The sequence below is a fragment of the Vigna angularis genome, chromosome 8, assembly GCF_016808095.1.
Source record: "Vigna angularis cultivar LongXiaoDou No.4 chromosome 8, ASM1680809v1, whole genome shotgun sequence".
NCBI lineage: Eukaryota > Viridiplantae > Streptophyta > Magnoliopsida > Fabales > Fabaceae > Vigna > Vigna angularis.
Genome location: NC_068977.1, coordinates 9364823 through 9370243, shown reverse-complemented (window position 1 = coordinate 9370243; position 5421 = coordinate 9364823). Strand labels below are relative to the sequence as shown.

General features: G+C 37.2%; 1 long non-coding RNA gene across 2 annotated transcripts; it reads left to right on the top strand.

Moving 5' to 3' along the window:
- The first annotated feature begins 266 nt into the window (after positions 1-266).
- Positions 267-3065, top strand: LOC128193459 (uncharacterized). Of its 2 annotated transcripts, XR_008244692.1 has the most exons (3): positions 267-1343; positions 1466-1792; positions 2632-3065. It is a non-coding gene; the product is annotated as an uncharacterized LOC128193459 (long non-coding RNA). The 2 variants fall into 2 exon arrangements; XR_008244691.1 differs by having other exon boundaries at positions 1466-3065.
- The last annotated feature ends 2356 nt before the right edge of the window (positions 3066-5421 follow it).

Genomic DNA, 5421 nt, shown 5'->3' with positions numbered 1-5421 from the left:
CCGATTCGCGATTCGTCTCCACCTTCATCACTGATCCAGATGTTCTTCCCCAAGAACTTGGATTCTTGGATATCCATCCTCCTCCCGTCTTCGTGCACAGTTTTTCCACATCTATCGCCACCCGCATAGCGGTCATCAAATCCGGTGGATCATGAGGCCGGACATGATCGCTCACTTCTTCTCTTAAACCGGACAAAAAATACCCCATGATCTGCTCCTCAGGTATCTGGGTCATTTGCCCTACCAGAACTTCAAAATCACGTATGGTGGAGAGTCTCTCGTACACCGTTCCTCGCGTTCCTCCCCCGAATCGGATACCCAGCGCTCTCTTCAACCCCTCCCAAGAAAGGTTCTTGGTTTTCTCTCGCCAGAATGGGAACCAACTTCCGGCGTAGCCATCCATGCTAATAAGGCCAATTCCAACTTCTCCTCCTCCGCCACCTTCTGGACTTCGAAAAACTTCTCCGCTCGGCCGATCCATACCCACGGTTCGCCCCCCTAAAAAACAGGTAATTCGACTCGCTTCCTCCACTAGCTCACCCCTCCTTGGTTACCTTCTCCCCCATTTCCTCCTCCGTCGTTTGGACCACCACCATTATCGTTCACCAACGACTGACTCTCCCCCTGTCGCTGTCCTTGGTTAATGGGTATACGTTCTCCCATCGCATCGCTTGGACGTCCTAGCGTATCGCCGCCGTATCAGCCTTTGTCTCAGCGATTGCCACTTCCATCGCCTCTAAGTGCCCTTCGACCACCACCATTTTTCCCTCCATCTCCACGCGCAAAAAATCTCTGATATTGATCCGGGAGGTCGGACCAAATGTTAGGTTCCTAAATTGGGAACCTAATTTCAAGACTCACTTCCTCTCCAAGAAACACAGAAAGAAGGAGAAATCTATATGTTATTCACAAGTATAGTATCTGTACAATCAAACGTAGAGGCATAACCCTTTTCCATAGGTATAAACCCGTAAGCAACTAAGGAATCAATAATATCCCGCAATCCCTTATACTCAGCCTCTATTTATACAATCTTACAATCTCACCAAAACTGTCCTAAACCGTTAGTTTGTTATATTCAGTTCCTCCTATTTCTCCTCTCATAAACTAACCATCCTTTCTTATTCTTATCCCTATCAGATAGGTACTACAGAAAATCACTGACATGGACGCAACACATAGAAGCTGTTATTGGAGTAGCAAAAGGCATCCAATATTTGCATGCAGGAATTGTTCCTGGTGTATATTCAAACAATCTCAAAATCACTGATGTTTTACTTGACCAAAATTTTGTTGCAAAAATCAAAATTTATGACCTGCCTTTATTATCTCTCATGAGGAAGGTATGGATTATTTTATGTTCTTTTCCGAGGAAAATAAATCATGTTCTACCATGATGTTTGGTCTTTCATTTTGCTTAATAAAATTGACTTCAGCTATTATTCATCCCTGCTTATTCTTTCAGGTTGGACAAGGTAATCCTTCTAGAGAATTCAAAAGTCCTAGCACTAACAAAAAGTGAGTGAGGGAAATTTAACTTGGTTTTGAGCTATATGTACTCAGCTTCTGTTAATGGAAAAGAGGATTCATCTTGCTTTATTTCTCTACGTGCATGAAAAAAAGTCACGTGATGCTGATGTGAAAATAATTATGAAAGAGATTGATTCAAGACATGTTGTTGTAGTGTAAAACAAGAAGATGAGTCTGATGTACATGACTTTGGAGTAATCTTGCTGGAACTCATTCTAGGAAGGACAATAAAATCAAGGAAGTGGACACTTTAAAGGATCTGGTAATGAAGGAGATTTTGGTTTATTCAATATTTTTCAGTTTTACTTTCTTTTTAAACCCTTTAAACCTTCAAAATTAGAGGACTTTGGTATGATCCAGTAGACATCCTGATAAGTGTTGGAAATCTTTTACTAGAATAAACTGGAGAGATTGACTACCTTTGAGGTATGAGTTCATACAAATGATTCCTGATCCAGCATAAAACCTTAAAAGTTTATGTTTATATGTCTTGTTCTTCTTATATACCACTCAACTTTCTTATTTGTACTCAATGTAAGACTTTCAACTTATACTTAGATTACTAAGATGAATGTGGTGCTAAGTCATGAAACAAAATAGTATATTTCCACATGATCTCACAGATATTAATCAAATGTAAAAGAAAAAACAATCACACCAAGCAGGGAGGAAAATTTAAGATATAAAATAGTTATGAACAGAAAAGGTATTTTTTTTTGAATAAGCAGAGTTCAGACTTACAATCTCATGCCCGAAAGGTATCAAAATAAATGATTAAATTGTAAAATTATAGCAAGTTCCATTAACAATATCAATTTAATATTTATAAACAAGCTTATGTGTGCTTCCGAGTAGTATGAATTTATCATATTTGATTGCATTTGAATCATTGCTACAAATATAGGAAAAAACAATGCTATTCAGCCTTAACATGTGCTAAATTGACAACTTTACTTTACACCTTGTTAATATGCTTGATTTAATGTTGCTCTTTCTCAATACCTGAAGGATAGTACATGAAGGGTTAAAAGCATAATTGACTTTAGTACTTTTCATTAATGCACTTTTATGATTTTATTTCCACTTTGGATCATGAGATAGTTGCAAGGAAGCATAACAACTGATGGTGAAGCTAGGAGAAGCATTATAGATCCAGCAGTTCGCAAGGTGTGCTTAGATCAATCGTTGAAGACAATGATGGAAATTTGTGTGAGGTGCCTAGTCAAAGAACCAGCAAAGAGACCCTCTAATGAGGATGTTTTGTGGAATCTACAATTTGCAGCTCAAGTCCAAGATGCATGGGTTGGAGACTCTCAAAGTGGCAGTGATGACTCACTCATCTATACGAATGACCTTCCATTAGTGTCAATACAAAGGTTTTCACTTTTTTGGTTTTGATATGTGGGCCTCAAAGGTTCATGTTTAGTTCTTTGCACAAGGTGAGTTTGCATTTTGCAGTGTACAACATCAAAATAGTGTAAGTTCTTGTTGTAACAATTTTTCCCATCATTATAATCTATTTTTTCTTCACATTTTTTGGGTTTAACTCTTAAGAAAAAGTCTATTTAACAATTTTTTTGAGAACTTTTATACAACAATATATGTGGTAGCTTTTGATAACTTTTATACAACAATATATGTGGTAGCTTTTGAGTTATCTGTTTGAAATATACGAACTAATAAAATAGTAAATAGTAACATATAATGAGTTGTCAAAATATTGTTAAAATATCATGGTCCTAACTCTTAATGTCACACACGAAGTACCGCTACGAAGATACATGCAAAAGTAAAAGGACTGCGATATTCCAACAACGATTTTTCAACACTTTTTTTACAACGCCACGTGTTGCATGTTTATTGGTTTAATTTTTTTTTTTTTAAAATCGTGGAAATGAAAGTAAGTTTTGTTTTAAGTGAGAATCCGAAAATACCCCTGTTGCCTCTTCATTTTGCTTTCTCTGTGATGGTTCTCTGTGCGTCGTCTCGTCTCCCTCCATTTTCTTAAAGGTGGTGTTTTTCGTAGACGTTGTAGTGCGAAATGGCAAGGTCCGGTGAGCATTGTCCGACGACGAAGGTAAATGGTTTGTCGTTCCATGGTTTTTGGGTTTGGGGTTCATATCGTTTTGTTTTGGTTATTGGGTTTAGTAGTTTTGCTTATTTTATTTTGGTTGATGCAGTTGACCGTTCGTCACTCTTTTTCGACAAAGTATATATGTACTTTGAACGAACGCTTGACAGATGAGCATCGATCATTAATTGCGAAGACTCCATTTGCGTGAGTTTTAGATTTGAATGTAAATGTTAAACTAGGTAGGAATATATTGAGTGAGTTATTGGGTAAGTGAGACGACTCGAGTAGTGGTTTTTTTGTTGGAAATGAAGTTTTGAATATAAATGAAAATAATTTTTATTTAGGGTTGGGATTGAGTACAGATGGTGAAAATATTAACTTCAAGGAGGAAATGGGAAATATTAAATGTGTGAAATACATAGGTAAAGGAACAAAAGATTTGAATTTGATATACAAAATTCTAATGCGAAAACACAAGAAAAAGATCCCTTGTTCTGATTTTTGTAGGCTTTACCTTTTGGTAGGGATATGTGATATTTTATTTCCAAAACGTAGTGGAAAAGTGTTTCCCGTAATGTTTAATATTGTTGACAACTTAAGTGGTTTGGCTAGTTATTGTTGGGGTAGTCTAGTTTATCGTTTTTTGTTACGTAGTTTGTGCAAAGCTTCAGAAGGCTTGAAGAAAGGAAAAGGTACAACAAACGTTTACGTGGATGGTTGTGTTTACATGCTCCAGGTAATTATTAGTTGTTGATGTAAGATGTAAATTGTTTGTTTCTTGTGGTGTGATTTTAGTTTTTTACTACAAGTTAAGATGATTTATTTGTCTTAGGTATGGTTTTTCGAGCATTTTGTTCCACCGGAAGGTCCAATTGATAAATTTCCACGAATATTGCATTGGATGAATAGAACTTTTGGAGACAAGTTCGTAAAACGGTGTATGGAGACAGGTTTGGTATGTGGTTTGTTATCCGAAGTTTTGTTATGTTTTGGTATATTGACAAAACTTGTATAGTCTGAAATATATGGTTAAATTTCAGGTTCTTGATGATGTTTATGTTGGTGCTTCAACCAAGGATAAGAAGGAATACAGACCAACACCAACAAGAAAGGATGCCCAACCAACACCAAAGAAGATACAAAAAAGAAATCGAAGAGAAACTTTTATGCGTGCCTTAGAGGACCAAGAATTTCTAATTGAAGAACTTAAAAGGAGGGTTGCAGGTTTGGAGGCACAATTGGCTGAAGAGAAGGCAAGACGAAAAAATAAAGATCATGGTGGAGAAAATGTGCCTCGTACAGAACCATCCATGAACACTGGTTTTGTATCCCCTACTGACATTGACACAAATCAACAACTTTTGAAGACGTATGTTAGGGTTGGATCACGAAGGCGTTACTAGGGAAGAGCACTTAGGACTCCATACATCGGAACCGTAGTGCTTAGAATTAAAAATGAGTGATATGTGTAATGAGTTGATGAATGGAAAGTAAATGATGATTGTAAATAGATGAACAAAACAAAGTGTAATGTAGGGATGGCAATTAAACCCATACCCGCGGGTATCCGCGGGCAAAACCCGTGGCGGGTATTTAGTATCTGCGGGTAAAACCTACCCGCGGGTAGCGGGTATTTTAATACCCGTTCGTTAATGGATCGGGTACGGATATCACACTACCCGTATCCGCGGGTACCCGCTACCCGTTTAAAAAAAAATCCAATTTTACCCCTTATGTTTTATGAAATTACAAAAAAAAAATTAATTTTTATAAAAAAATTTGTCTCTTACGATGGATGCAGAGGAAGTATCCCTTCT